A 16,950-nucleotide genomic window follows, 5' to 3' on the forward strand; every position below is an offset into this window, starting at 1 on the left:
ACATCACTATCATCACCAAAAGAAGCCATGAAGTTCAGGTCATTTACATACCAACTCATTGTGCCTGCGGAGCAAATAAAAGCAAAATAAATTTTTATGTGCAAACTGCCATGAGCCCCAAATGGGGATCGAAGGTCAGACAGGTTTCATGGAGAAATGAAATACTTCTTTGGAATAGAAGATCGATAAACATCTTCTCAAACCATTACAGAACATGCCTGTACACAGATATTGGAAATTATTCACATAATAATATAACATCCTTTTTTCACAAATGGGTAACTCTTGTAACACTGAAAAACATAGCTTCTTCACAGAAATAAAAGTGTACAACTCACTTGTTTAACAACAACTGACAAAACTTCAATGCAAGTGCTCGAAAAAGGTCTGGACAACAATGGGAAATGGTAGCATTTGCTGCCAGCATTATTAAAATTGCAGAATTTCCATTACAAAGACAAATCCCCAAATGGGGATCATGGCACTTAATGGGTTAATATCACAGTCAAACTGAAAATTATACCCATCTGTGATACAGTTGATATCCCAGTAGCTAACATAATGCTTTATGGTCAGTGTAGACAGTTACTCTATGACCCAAACAATACTTTTAAATTTGTCAAATGTCCAATGAATATCCAGGAGTTATTTTTTTCATCACGGTGTAATATCTTTCATGTTTACATAATTCCCTATATGCAAAAGCTATGGATTATGTTCAGTTTCTGCTTCAGCTTCTATTTCTTGAAATACATAAGCACCAAGTCCTATATTGTTCCCGCCTATTGTGTCAAAAAAAGGAAGGGACATGTCTGATTTATGCAAGATTTGACTTTGACACACCTGTTTTATGATTTCATCAAATGCATTCTGACATTCCTGATTACAGTACTCCATAGAGTTTTCTTCAACAAATGACATAAAAAAGTGGTATTCAAAGCTTGATTACTGACAAAGTTTCTACAGAATCCCACTAACCTGAAAAATGACTATAATTGTTTCTATTTTTAGTACAGAAAAATTAGTGATGGCTTTAATTTAATCTCTGTCAGGTGAAGTGCTATTTTCTGAAATAATATGTCCCAATAATTTTGACACAGTCATCCTAAACTTACACATTTCTAATTTCAGTTTCATTTTTTATTTTAAACACACTTCTCTTAGTAGTTCCAAGTGATCTTTCAATGTTTTTCCTGCTATTAAAATTTAATCAACATATACAATTACTTTTGGATTTACTTCATGCCTCAAAACAAAATCTAAAGCCGTAATAAACTCAGCAATACATACATTAATTCCAAAAGGCACAACAAATACTACATTTACCTTTATACAAAAATGCAATGTTTACCCAGTATCTTGCTCCAGACAGATTTGGTGCAAACCTGAGATCAAATATGAGCTACTCTTATATTTAAGAGATTCATGTTTCTGATGGAGTTCCACTATATTTTCAGGATGGTCAGTCTGTCTTATAAGGAACTTATTTAAATGTCTGGAATCAGGGACTAGTCTGACACCCCTATCTCATTTTGCAACAATTCCCAGAGAATTGTTGCATTCACTGCTATTTCTCTCTAAAATTTGGCATGTTTCCACTTTTTTTAAAATCTTGCACTCTATTGGTTTTCTCTTTGAAAAAAGGATCAGATAAAGGTTTCATAAAGAATGGTTGGTGAGCTTTAAGGTGTAAATTAAACTGATTGTGTTTGACTCACCCTGGCTTATCACAAAATACATATTGCAATTACCACAACATTTCTTTTAACTTCTCTGTCTGTTCAGGATTTAAAGTTACAGCTTCATTGACTTTACTGTTTATAAGTTCCTCAAAGGTCTGATCACCTGAATAATTTAAAAATATCTTGTCAGAAAAGAGTTGATTATCTCTGTGGGTTCTTACTTCCCTAACATGGGTTACTCTCAGTTCCACAGTGTGCAATGAACACATCTGTCTTGAAAATGAAGTTCTTCTTAGATTCAGTAGTTATTGTGCTGTTTCAATTCCTGTCAAAACCTGCATTTACTTTTGCTGTCCAATCCATCCCCAAAAGTAATTTTCTGACAATTCTGGAATCACTAGACATCCCTGTTCAAATGTTTCAAAGGTAAGTAGCACTTGATTCTTTACCATTTTGCTGTCTTCCTGATGGTCCCTTAAGTCTTGCCCCTATTGCTAGTAACTCAATAACATTTTTTCCTTTCATAATTTTGTCTCTGAGCTTCTCTGTTACTTCCTGAATTGGTCTTCTTGTGTCTATCAAGCATTTACCTTCCTAGTCATCTATTTTCACTTTTATACAAGGGCAGTATAGCCCATCACCTAGATCTTTTCCCTCAACATTTTCAAACAATAAATAATTTTAAACTTCTTTAAAATTTAAATTTTTTACTATATCTGTTTCAAAGGGTTCCTCACTTTCAGCTTTTTACAGATTAACAGCCACTCCTGACCACTTCTTTCATCATTTTCTAACATATTATGTGTACAAAATAAGCTACAGATATTTCTCAGTTTTTGATTCAGTTTACTTTTCAGTTATTTCCATGAGTTTGGATAAGAGGCATTCAGTAGCAGATAGTTACATGTGGTAATGTTCTACAGCACAATGTAGATAGTGCACTAACATTATGCCATTTCATTTCAAAAGAGAGCTGGAATGCACACTAAAATTACCCCATTTCTCTTCTAATGTGAGTCAGAAATCACACTAAAATTAGATTTTCCTCTTTGAATGCATCCTAGTATACAAATAAAATGATGAAAACATGTGCTGTAGCATCCTCTCTGCAATAACTAGAAACCAGTGCTAAGTACTGAAATGATGGTCAGCCATTCTACAATTAACTCAGAGAAGAGACACAGTTGTTTCTACTGTGCATGCTCTGTTGTGACATAATACCTTCTGGCACTAAGGGTTGTTACATTTCTCACAGCACCAGGTTAATATTTTCTTTGAAACAGCACTTAGCTTACTGTGCAAGCAGAGATTGTGATTAATTTTTAAATCACTCTTGTCATGACTGCACCATTGGTGAGTAGTGTACACATAGACTGGTACCGGTTCAACATTTCTCTCTTTTTTTTTCATTTCAGTTTATTCCTCACAATGTTAAACCATTGATTACAAAATTAAAATGTATTCAGATACTTCAGTTTCTACATGTAAAATTAATATATTCAATTTAGTTTTGATTACTACTATTGTAAGTCAAAAGGCTATGGACCATCACACATTATAGAACATTAGCATAACTTTCCACAAGCTGCAACTGGAGGCCTTACTGGCTTTGGCAAGCATTCCCCAGAATTTTTCATTATTACTGTTGTTATCATAAGCATCCACATTAATCTTAAAATTTTTTCTCCTTTCCCTTCTAAGTTGTTGCATAACTTCCTCTAATCTGAATTTTCTCTATTCTGTCTTTCCAATTCTTCAGATAACTAAGGGCTGACAGGTACTGATAGGCAACTTCTGTTTCCCTGGTATTTTTGTTATAACCTAATACCCTACTATACCACTACCCAGAACTCCAACATCACCTAACTTCAATACCTCATCTATGTTTATTTCTAACACACAAACATTGTCGTATGGTCATGTGTGTGAGAGAGTTGCAATTGCGTACATATGTGTGTGTGTAAGCTTACTTGCTTGACAGTGTTTTTGTTGCGCCTATCTGTGAGTCAGCATCTCCACTATATGGTGAGTAGCACTCTACCCTTTTTCATAATATTGTCATAAACTTTGTCTTCCATTTCTACATCACTTTCCTCTCTATTAGCAATATTATCATCATTATCTTCATCATAATCACTAGAAGTGTCCTATTCAAATCTTGTTCCTCCCTTAGCATCATGTCCTTAGTTTGTTGATGCTCAATACTAGCATTCATCCAGTCACCTTCATTCTCTTCAAATAATCTCCTATATCCCAACTTCTATTCCTGTTACCAAAAAGATCTTTTCCAATGTCTGTCTTTGACATTTCCATTATAATGTCTGACTCTATTTTTAACAGTGTCTACCCTTACATCCATATTTTTAAGCCAGCCTCCATCCTTTTATTTAATCCTTCAATCTGATCATTAATTCATTGATTTTTAGACTTCATAGTGGATTCTACATTAAGCCAAATAGTCACTGTTGGATTTTATGGTAGACTAAATGTCTATTTATCTCAATATGCTTATCAATAATTCATTTAATTCTGGTTTCCTGTTCACTTCCACTCAGTTGAATCATCAAAAATACCTTTACTCACATCCGAGACCCCTTGTGAAGCTTCACTGCCTGCTTCTTTATTTTCACTCATTTTAACATGATTATAAGTACTTTACCTCAAAGAATGGGGAGTTTGACAATTCTTATGTACTTATCTCATCTTTGCTTATGTAGTCCCAAGCAAAAATTGTATGGTAGTTATTTTACTTTCATTTACTCACATTCACTCTAAGTGTAAAGTACTTTTTCTGTCTTCAATCAAACATTCATGTTTCTTCAGAGTATTTTATTATGAGCATAATACATATTTACTCTTGTGATGTTTATCTGTAATGAGAAAACTATTAGTGCCCCTGCCAAAGTCTATGATACAGGATAGAGCAACCAGCTGGCCCTGTCTTAATAGTGCAATTGGAAAACAGTTTCTTTTTCAGACATTTCAAAATTATTGTGCATCATGTTTAAGGCAATGTATTTCCAATTTTATGGAAGGTAACATCACACAGTATTTTAAAAGTTTTACTCAACTTCAAAATGGCATCAGTGCCTACAGGCTCTTCTGTAGAGCACCATTTTAATATCAGTTGTTAGGTACAGGAAGGTTAGCAACAAGGCACGAAGCATAGGGAGGTTAGCAACAAGGCATGAAGCATAGGGAGGTTAGCAATAAGGCATGAAATCAATAGTTCTCATAACACAAAAAAATGTAGCTTTATTCACAATCAGTCGATCCACATTCACTTAACACAGATTCAAGAGACAAGAGTTATACATATAACTTAAGATCACTTACTTTGTCACTTATTGCTAAGAGGACATATCAACTCCAAAATTGGTCTGATGCAATTAGCACTGGGGAATAATAATAAATGACATATAATTTCTTTTTAAACCATCTGGAACATTTGACAAGTCAATGTAGTGTTAGTGTGACTTCCAGTTTTATATTATACTTCAGATATAATTTATTAAATAATTCTTGTTAAAATGTAGTCATTTAAAGATTTTTAGAATGACCATTGTAGATAACATTTATGAAATGTTGACAGTATTCTTGTCATACTGTGATGTCAGTTACGTATCAATATTATAAAAATAGAAATATAAATAATAACATATGTTTAGCCAGCATTCAAGATAGTATGGTAAAAATAATAGTAAACCATGTAGTTTTGTTTTTAGAGCTGTTAATTATTAGCAAACAAATCTGCATAGTTTATCCTCACAGTATGCAAATGATGAAATATATTTACATAAATATTACACCTGAAGACTGGACAACTCTGTGAACATGGACTGTTATGTATAATACAAATGAAAATGAATCCAATTTATGGCCAGAAATTAGGTAGTATGGCATTTTTCATTAACTGAGAAAGAGTTCCCACAGACGCTGATTTATCATAAGCACTTGCCTTCCTTCACCTGACGCATATACCAGTTGATGGATCTGCAACTGAAATGTCATGCGGCTGCAGCGGCAATTGTTTACAGACTGTAATACTGCAGGAACACCACTGAGAGATCTTCAATGCCATTCATTCCCACCCTGGTATCAAAGCAATGATTAAACTTGTGTCAAGCAAAGTTGTCTCCTGAGGTGTCAAAATACACAGCCACATTTGGGCTCTCTTCTGTGTTTCGTGTCAAATAAACAAAGTTTCATGACATATGCACACAACCATTCAGGATTTTGCTCTACCAATGGCACATTTTGTGCATAACCACCTGGACCTTGTCAGTCTGTTATTATGTATAGATGATCACCATTACCTACTAATAATCATTGGTCTTATACCCAATGACCAGAACCCACATAACCAGCAGGCATTATGGCTGAATCCATCACCAAGGCACCAGTGAATGTCTGGTTTTCTCGCTATGGGATTCCTCTTACCACATAACCACAGACTAAGGCCATTAGTTTGAGGGATTACTATTCAACAAGCTTCTTAACATTTGTAGCAGCCATAATACCCAAATCACAAGTTACCGCCCAGCTAGTAACAGTCTGATAGTACACATGCATCACTCACTTAAATCTCTTCTCATGTGCCACAAAAGGGCTCTGTTTGGTCTTGGGGCAGCTGTAAAAGAACATTTGTCCTGTTTTCCAGCACAGCTAGTGTTTGGTGATCAACTGTGAGTATGTGGTGATTTTATTGCACTGTTTCTACCAACAGCCCAGCCGTCCAATGACCCCACTTTTTTCTCTCCAAAAGCTAGAGTTGCACATTTGAGATGTACATCTACAAAACCTGCAATGCCATGAACAAAATCCTCAGTTTGTGTTCAAAGAGTTGAAAACATAGTCACATGTCTGGCTGCATTATTACACTGTATGCACACTTATCACTTCTTCTCTTTCTGGCACATAGGAAGTAATATCAAGAGGAACAAACACTTTCATCTTCCAAATGGGTGGCATAAATGAGACTGTTTCTACTGAGTGACTAAACCTGCTTTCATTGAAGATTCAATAAATGAACAGTTACACAACTCACTGACGCAAGCAGCTGCAAAATAATCACCAGTGGCCACATCCCTTCTGCTCCGTAGCAGACAACACCTGTGCTGGGAGATACAACCGCTTCTGACCCGCACCCTGCTACGCATTGTAACGGAATTGCTCAACACACTCTTGTCTGTGAAGCACAAAAGTGGACAAGGCACTATAATTTAAAGTTATGAATATTTAAATTCAGTATTATACTCATACTTACTGCTTTCCATGATTTAAAATTGTTGTGACTTGGCAAGACAGCCAAGCCACTATGATTGGTAGCCGAAAGGCACGCGTTAAGCTCACGCAGGCTGGCATGAGGTCTGGAACATTAAAGGAGTTGAGTCTAGTAAAAAAGTATGGATCTTCTGGAATACTTAACTTTAATCCATAATTGGTGAACATCGGTCTGACGGTACATGCATCACAAGATAAATAGCAAATGATAATGGCGCCTTGCTAGGTCGTAGCAAATGGAGGCTATGCTAACTATCGTCTCGGCAAATGAGAGCGTAATTTGTCAGTGAACCATCTCTAGCAAAGTCAGCTGTACAACTGGGGCGAGTGCTAGGAAGTGTCTCTAGACCTGCCGTGTGGCGGCGCTCGGTCTGCAATCACTGACAGTGGCGACATGCGGGTCCATCGTATACTAGCGGACCACGACCGATTTACAGGCTACCACCTAGCAAGTGTGGTGTCTGGCAGTGACACCACAAAAAAATAGTTAAAATTGATAAAGGTTAAGAAATATGGATTCTATCAACTTTACATGAATATCTTTGTAAGTAAAATTAAAATATTTTTGTAACTGTCAACAAGTAGTTGGCATCTGTGTGTCATGCAGTGATGGAATAAGTAGGAGTCTGTCTGTTGTTGTTGCCCTATGCAGCAAGAACATTTAATTAGCGAACTGAGAGTGTTGTAATGCTACACTGTCTGTCACCTGGTGTTAAAAGACGTTTGATGCTTATTAAAAAGTTGATGTCATGAAACAAACCTGCACCATAATATTATTTCAGTGTACATATTTCCAAGTAACAATCCCACTATGTTTCATAGGACAGAGAATGTATCATCTACACAAACAGACAATCAACAGTTTAACAAGCATAATAAACTTTTTTCTTCCAGCACTTACTCATACCAATATGCATATATTATCCAAACACATTCAAAATCAGTACATTGGGAACTTTGTTACACTCTTTATTACTATGATTACTGAAGCTAACAGGGTGAGGATGAGTCAGAACCTGCTATGCATATACATCAAATGCAAGTTCCCAAAGGTCCCCAGTGCACCGGTATATCACATGGACTGAAAACAGAAGAACAATGTTGAACAGATCATTGATAATCAAACCACACTTACTGCCCACATGCTTGCTTATTGCAAGTGCTCACTATTGCTCGATCCCTTCCTGCATCTACAGTTTGTACAAGAAAGGTGTAGAGTCATGTCCCTGCTCCAAAACAGTACACAGGCATCAGTTGGTGACCTCCCCTGAAGCCCACTTGCAGTTAGGGTAACAGTAAAACTTGTACCCTACAAGATTATAGTTGCTAGCAAACTCAGAAAATAGCATTAATTTATGATAAATGCAAACAATATGCCTACACACTCCTGCTGAAAGGGTAAACAAAAGAAACATGATATAATAGCTAGTTGCTAGAACAAAATGTGCTACAGTAACTAATCCATCAGTGACAATAAACTGTGAATTAAGTTATGCACAACACTCTTCTGAAAATTCTAAAAGTTGAATGTTTATTCACAATGGTATACACTGAAAATCAAAGTGAATAATTCTTTGAACAGGAATATTACTGTTTGAGACTTTCCAGATGTAATAATTACTTTAGTAGTTCACAGACATCACATCAGTATTTCAGAGAGACAGTTGCTCATCATCTTCAGGTGCTTAATTTTGTATTGCTCCAGTGGCTAACCGGTATATGTATTGGCTCACAAGGAAAGTGCCTATGCCAAAAGATGGAGCTATAATGTCATCACAGACAAATCATAGATGACAACAACATCCAGTGCCCTCTGCCAGAGAATATCTCGCATGTGTCAACAGTTCCCGGGAAACGGGTAGGGTAGTGCTATGTGGTCACTTCCAGACTGGACACGGCAGTAAGCTGTGGCAGGTCATACTTCCAAGATACATCACCTTATACAACAATAATTGCATGAACATAAACTATGGAGACATACTGTGTTTAATTTCATACATAACTGACTGAGTGTCACTGCGATATTTGTGTGGGAAAGGGGACTAAATTTTGCAACCTCTCCAAAGTCCTTGCCCATCAAGGATTAATAAGTCCCATTGAGCAAGGTGTCTTGAAATTTTCCAGTGAGACAGCTGAAGAAATGAGGTGAGAGATTTGCAGGGCCATAACTAGGATGCCTGCACCTAAGCAGAACATCAACAATGAAGAAGGAAAAGTACTCCTTTCCTTAAGAGAAGTCAAAGAAATAATAATTTTACTGCTGACAAGGGAAATGCTGCTGTTGTTCTGCCTGTAACATCTTACTTTAACAATGTGACGGGTTTACTGCTGAGCTCAGCTTATCTTCATCTCCAGAAGGATCCAATTGTTGCAGTATAATGGAAGACATTATCCTCCTCAAACTCATCCTGTTTCCTGGTCATCTTAAGAACAGCTTAAGAGTACAAATACGAGTTCCACATGACTTTATGGGCTGCCTAAAGTACATAAAAAAGGGTTCCAATTTGCCTCATGTGAGAAATATCGGGGCTCCAGCATATTACCTAGCAATAGATTCAGCTTCTGCACTCTTTTATTTTTTAAAAATGTGAACATCATATTCAAAACTGAGAAGATTTTATACAGCCACTGAAGACTTTACACCTTAAACCATCTAACATATTAGCAAGCTTTGATGTGGTCTCTTGTTTCTCATGAGTACCTCTGGAGGATTGATTAAAACATGTAGAAGCTAAGCTGGAGGAGAACATCTTACATCTACTCAGACATGGGCTTACATCAACTTACTTTTCAGTTAATGAATAATATTTTGAGCAAAGTGAAGGTGTTGCTATGGTTAGCCCTTTGTTTCTCATAGTTGCTAACCTTTTTATTGAACACTTCAGTCAGCACTTTTGAAACCTAAATACTTCTGGAGGTATGTGGATGATACTTCTGTAGTATGGCCACATGGGGTAGCAATGCTTTCTGCATTTGTGGAACATCTTAACTTCCTCCAGCCAAGGATTTGCTTCACCATGGAAGTGGAGAGAAAAGGAGACCTCCCACCTTAGATGTCTTGGTCTTCAGAAAAGAAGGTATTTCCTTGGGTCCCAGTGTATTTCAAAAACCAACTCACACTGACCTATATCTGTGAGCTATTAACTACTACCACTTACCTCAATGCAGTGGTGTATTACAAATTCTTGTTCAAAGGGCAAGAGTTATCTTAGATCCAAGGAGCCTATCAGTAGAACTTATCCATCTTCACTCTGTGTTTTTACAAAATGGGTACACTGATAAACAGCTTTGAAATGCATTTCAACCTGCATGCACTAATCCTCAAGAACAGCCAGAAGAAATGGAGAACACCATTAGGATGGTTCTTATACCCTATGTTCATGGCATGTCCTTTAAGATCAGCAGACAGATCAGGAAACATCAAATAAAACATGTCTTCCCTCCTCCAGTGTGAGTGCGAATGATGCTGCATTATGTTAAAGACAACATAGGCCTATGGAGACCAGGAATACATAAAAGCCCCTGCCAGATGTGTCACACCATTAAAGATAGATGTGCTGAAGACAGAGTTCATATCAGACTGGGTCAGTTTGAAAAGTCTGCTCTTGCTGAACACTGTTTTGACACAGGACATAGCATTAGCTACAGAGGGACAAAGATCCTTCAGTCCGCCACCATGTACTGGGACTCCATTATTAAAGAAGCAATTGAAATACGCATTAAGTAATGATCTGATTAACATATGTGGGATTTCAACTCAGCAAGACATGAGGACCAGCATTGGCAGTACTAAGGCATTGTAGGCTGTAGATAAACAAATCTGAGTCAACATAGATGGGAAATTGGAGTCGGGAACTTAAAATGGACGCCAACACTATACAAGTGCGATTTGTGACCATGCTTTTCCCATGTTGCAAGTGCGAAGACCTTGGCCCATTTCAGTAGCAGTGGGCACTAGATGTCATCGTCCTCTATGACTTGTCTTTGATAACATTATAGCCCCATCCCTTGGCACCTGTGCTTTTGTAACGAGCCAGCGTTCGTATTGGCGAGCCATAGTAGTTACACGTCAGTAAGCACTTGAAGATAATGATCAGCCGTCCCTTTGAAATATTGTGTAGTTTTCACAACATTATCTGATGCGACACCTGCACGTCACTGAAGCAGAGATGTTATTGCTGAAACTACAAAGCATAAATGTTTTTTACACCCGATGCAATAACAAAAATCATATTTTTAACAGTGCACAATGTATGATAATAGACAACATAACATGACACATGCATGGGTTTTATACAGTCAACACGAAAAACACTTTCATATTTTAAATCAAGTTTTTAATGTAAGTATGCAAGGTGATTTTATCTGACACACATGATTTTACTTGTATACAATGGAAATAGTGGAAGGCAGATCATGTACGTACATATAAGTAAATAAACATGCAAAATGCATGAATTTTTCCCGCAGATGGTTTCGTGCCCCCTTTTACATTAGTGTCCCAAAGATGAACACTGCAGCATCAGGATATCTCACTGAGAGAATGTGAAATGTGGAGCACAATCACACATGTCTGTTTGGGGCAGCTATAACATATTCTGATATTAATAACATGTAATGTTATATAATGTTAAAAAAAAAAGTGATAATATAATAAGTTGCCTTGACAAAAATTGTCTCCCTTGTATCACTAAAAACTAAACTCCTCCCGAACAGGCCATGAAGGCCCCATGGTACCAACTGGTTGCCATGTCGTCCTCAGCCCATAAGCATCACTGGATGTGGATATGGAGGGGCATGTGGTCAGCACACCGCTCTCCTGGCCGTATATCAGTTTCCGAGAGCTGGGCTGCTACTTCTCAATTAGGTAGCTCCTCAGTTTGCCTCACAAGGGCTGAGTGCACTTCGCTAGCCAACAGCGCTCAGCAGACTGGATGGTCACCCATCCAAGTGCTAGACCAGCCTAACAGTGGTTAACTTCGGTGATCTGACAGGAACCAGTGTTACCACTGCTGCATGGCCTTTGACCCCCTTGTGTCACTGGTAGATATATAAATGGTAGTTTACATCCTACATGGAACTTTTACCTTTCCTGGGACTTTCTTGCACAAAAGGTTATTTCTGTTATTCAAGTGTGGAAAGTCAAATATTATCAAATACGAAACAACCAAAAAGCTAATAATTATAAGGAAGACTTCATTATTCTTTAACATACTTGAAATTCAGTCAAATGCAGAAAGTAAAAGTTTTATATTTTAATTTCCATTATATTAAACCACCATTCTCCAAGCCACTGAGCACTATATTGTAAAGTCACTGAATTTCCATTTCCAGGTCTCTGATTTACATTTTGTGTTACTCACTTAATTATTGGAATCAGTGCCAGAACACAGTATACTCTCAACTATCAGCTCGTAACTAACCAGCTCAGTACTAATTGGTCTACTTAATCTGGCCTAATTAATTAATAGCATAATAATACCTTTCTGTACTGTAATAAAATGAGGATTAATTTATTGTGCATACTGTATTTTTCAAAGCTTTAGCAAGTGGGCACCAGCTACAATGCTATGTGGCTTTTCAAAATATTTTTTATGCATCTTTTGTGCTTATAGCACATCTGGAGTCATGATTATAAAGTACATACTACTCTGTTGAGAACCGTGTATTTTTTATTTCTTCATTTGCATATCAGATTTCCAGAGTGCATGCATTGTTAAATTGTTGTTTTGTTTGGTCATTGCAATTTAAGTGGCAAATAGAAGCAACATATTCAGAATTTGCTGCCAGTGATCAGTTGGATCAGTTGTTGGATTGATGGAAAAAACAGTTAGGTATTCCCCGGATTACAATTAGTGGAGGAACTTTATCTTCTTACATAGGGGCTGTGCCATTGTTTAAAGAGTATCTTTTGAAGTTAATTTATGAGGTGGGTGTTTCTGACGAGAAGTACAAATGCAGTGATGTGGTTTAAATTACAAGGTACTTCCTATAAAAAACAGTTCCTCAAAAAAGTGAAGCTGCAGCACACGAGTACAAGAAAAGTGAGGAACGAGTTACCATATTGGCTTGCAGTGATGTGACTGCCAACCACAAGCTTAGGTTCACATTAATAGGGAATTCATGGAAACCTGGAGCTTTCAAAAATTTGACAAATCAGGCATCACTGTCCCTACTTTACACTCACAACAGAAAGCATGAATGAATTCAGGAATCCTTAAAATCTGGTTCTAAAACAAATTTGTACCACCTGTAGAGAAATATTTGACACAGAATGTAATGAAGACAGTGTAACCATTCTGAACAGGACTGACTTGCTAGACATCAAAAGACGGTTGGCCGAAGTGTAGAACAAGATTCTGAACATATCGCATGTATATTCTCAGAAAACTCTTTTAGACCATTAAGGTGGACATCATAACTCTGAACCCATTTTGTGAAACATGTACTAAGGCCTCAACCTGCTTATAATCCTAACATTGTCAAATGACTGACAAAATAAAGTTCAGAAAAAATTCTGTTGGAGAAAGTTAACCTGATATAGAATTGTTTCAGTTACCTAAGGACAAAGAACCTAGAACAAATTTTGTTAATATTTTTCGTTACAGAATGTTTGTAATAACCACAATACTCATATTTTTGTGTGACATTGAAGTCACTCATCATGTTAAGTAGTTACTGCTGTTGTTGTAATTTATTGTTTTATAAACTGATCAGCGTATGTTCTTGCTAAGAGGTTCCCTGGGTCTTGTAATTGTTTAACTACAATATGTTTATTTTCTTAATTAAACAAAATAGTCACTAATGCACTTAGCTGTGCTGTCAAAAAATCATGAAGGGGTACTGAGTGTAACTTCTTCACAATGAAATGCCAGATAAAATAACTTCCATACATAATCTTCACTTTTAAGTAATCACAAAATAACTGATACACATTTCTTGATACATTAAAGCCAGGTTATCATTCAAATGAGCAAAAGTCAGTCAAAGTTTCAAAAAATTTTTGAGACAGTGAAAAGACATACAAAGGATCTGTTTGGGGATTATGATTGTCCATACTTTGAACTTTATTTACAAAAAAACAAAATGGTTTGATCAAGGGTTTATCAGTTTAAAGTATGCAGATTGCGTGCAGTGTAGCCCCTTAGGAGTTATCTGAAATCAAAAATGGATTATTTCAGTCAATACCGGTACTACCTTAAATTTATAACAGCGTTTACCTAACCACAATAGCATATTCTTCAATTTTACGATATGGCATTAACTCAAAATTTAAGCTCTATTTTTGGAGGTTTTTTTTTTAAACTCCTTATGGCTTTACAAAAAATAGCTGATATTAACTAATCTCTTATATTATAGATGTAAGCTCCCAAGGAAAGTGTTTATTTTTCAGGGGTTGAAGCTAGAAGTTAATAGTTGAACCGTTTTTATTTCACACTGTAAGCAGCTTTGAAAAATCAATTCTTAAGAAAAGCCTGCTTAAAGTTTAGGGAAAACTTTTACATGTATTATTAGTTCAACTTGCATAAAACTATATGTTATTATATACTTTTGATGTCAGTGAACAAAGATTTGAAGTTAGAGTTTCAAAATTAAAATGGCCAGTCCAATATTGTGGACCAAAAATTGTGTTTCGACCAGTTATTTATTTATATATATATATATATATATATATATATATATATATATATATATATATATATATATATATATATATATATATATACATAAAGTTTTTGTTACTTACATTTAGTCCACAGCTACAGGCCTGTGTTAACCCTTCCTCTAACTCAAATTGTTCCTGAAGAGCAGTTCCTTGGTTCTTCTCGGTGACAAAAGCTGACTGAGCTGAATGTGCTGTTTGGCATCCTGCACCCATTGTTCTTCAGCTTTTGCAGCGAATATGCTTCATGCATACTACAAGAAAAATCATTTTGTGAATGTGCATCATGGCTTGACAAATTTTCTGCCTGAGTGGGCATCTCTAGCTGAGAGCGTCCAGCAGCAACCATGACACTGTTTTGAATAAAGGCTGTAGAAACTTTGTAACGCACAGATTAAAAATCTTCTTGTCCCAACATTCTGGATACAAACTTTTCAAAAAGTGCACTTAAAAAATTGAACGTTTAACCATTTTGAATGAGAATCTGGCCTTTATATCAGACTTTGGTACAGTGGAGACAGAATACAGTATGACCACTCTCTTCCACAGCACAATTCGAACTGTCCATGTCTTTAGCCACCAGCAGCATAAACATAAGCCAAGGATACATTCATATTGACATTTTTCAGAGTATGATACACATAGATATATGCACCAAGATGTAGTTATATTTTCTTAATTTTGAATAATGAGAATATAGGATTTCAGTCAATTAACCTCACATCGAAAAACTATATACTGTCTAAACTACAAAATATAACAAGAATAAATGAGATATTGTAATATATGATTGATTTGTGGCTGTATCCCCAACTACAGTACTCCATATTGTCTGGGTAAAGTTCCATTATAATACTGCCCCCCCCCCCCCCCACACACACACACACATACACACAGTATCAGCTAGAAAGCTGCACAAAATTGTGTGAACCTATAAATTTCACATAATAAATGTGAAAGTCTGATCACAAAGTAGAGAAGGTATGAAGTTAGATACAAATACCAGTAAGCACTAAAATGATATAATGGAAACTATGGATGAAGAGCAAGAGACAAGTTCCATATTTCTAGATTTTCAGAAAGTATTTGCAGGTTGTTAATGAAGGTATAAGCATATGAAATATGTTCACAGATACATGAGCGACTCAAAGACCTCTCAAGTAATAGAACCCACTATGTTGTCCTTGATGACAAATGAGGGCTTATTTCAATAGTGATACAAGTCCATTACCTCTACTTTTCTGCCTATAATGCTTCTCATATTAATGATCCAAACAAACAGAAAGAAAGGTTCATCTCTAGCAAGAAGCCATACATTTGAATATTTCTGGTATCACAACTGCAGATTTTTCAGCACTCTTTTAACTTTAGGACTCTGTATCTCAAAATGAACAAAAATGGACTTGTACCACTATTGAAATAAGCCCTTCAAATGTTCATCAGAGACAATGGTATTGTCAAGAGAGTCTCAGGGAAGTGTGATAGGACAGCTGTTGTTCTGTAAACACACAAATGATTTGGTGGATAGTGTGGGCAGCAGTCTGTGATTGTTTGCTGATGATGCTGTGGTGTGTGGTAGGGTGTCAAAGTTGAGTGACTGTAGGAAGATACAAGATGACTTAGACAAAATTTCTAGTTTATGTGATGAGTGGTAGCTAACTCTGAGTGTGGAAAAATGTAAGTTAATGTGGATGGGTTGGAAAAATAAACCTGTAATGTTCAGTTAAGTATTACTATAGAGTGTCCTGCTTGACACAGTAAAGTCATTTAAATATTTGGCCATAATGTTGCCAAGTGATATGAAACAAAACAAGGATGTGAGAACTGTGGTAGGGAAAGCAAATTGTTGACTTCAGTTTATTATGAGAATTATAGGAAAGAGTGATTTACCTGTAAAGGAGATAGCATATAGGATGCTGGTATGACCTATTTTGAGTACTGCATAAGTGTTTGGGATCCATACCAGATCAAATTAAAGGAAGATGTAGAAGTAATTCAGAGGCAAGCTGCTAGATGTGTTACTGGCAGATCTGAACAACACGTAGGTAAGTGTTACAGAGATGCTTTGGAAACTCAATGGGAATCCCTGGAGGGAAGGCGATGTTCTTTTCGGAAAACACTACTGAGAAAATTTACAGAACCGGCATTTGATACTCACTGCCGAAATATTCTACTGCCATAAACATACATTGCATGTAACGGTCAGGAATATTAGGTTCAAGAAACTAAGGCTCATAAGGAGGCATATAGACAGTTGTTTTCTCTCACTCTGTTCATGAGTGGAACAGGAAATTAAATGACTAGTAGTGGTGTAGGATACCC

Source organism: Schistocerca cancellata, chromosome 9 (assembly GCF_023864275.1).
Source record: "Schistocerca cancellata isolate TAMUIC-IGC-003103 chromosome 9, iqSchCanc2.1, whole genome shotgun sequence".
NCBI lineage: Eukaryota > Metazoa > Arthropoda > Insecta > Orthoptera > Acrididae > Schistocerca > Schistocerca cancellata.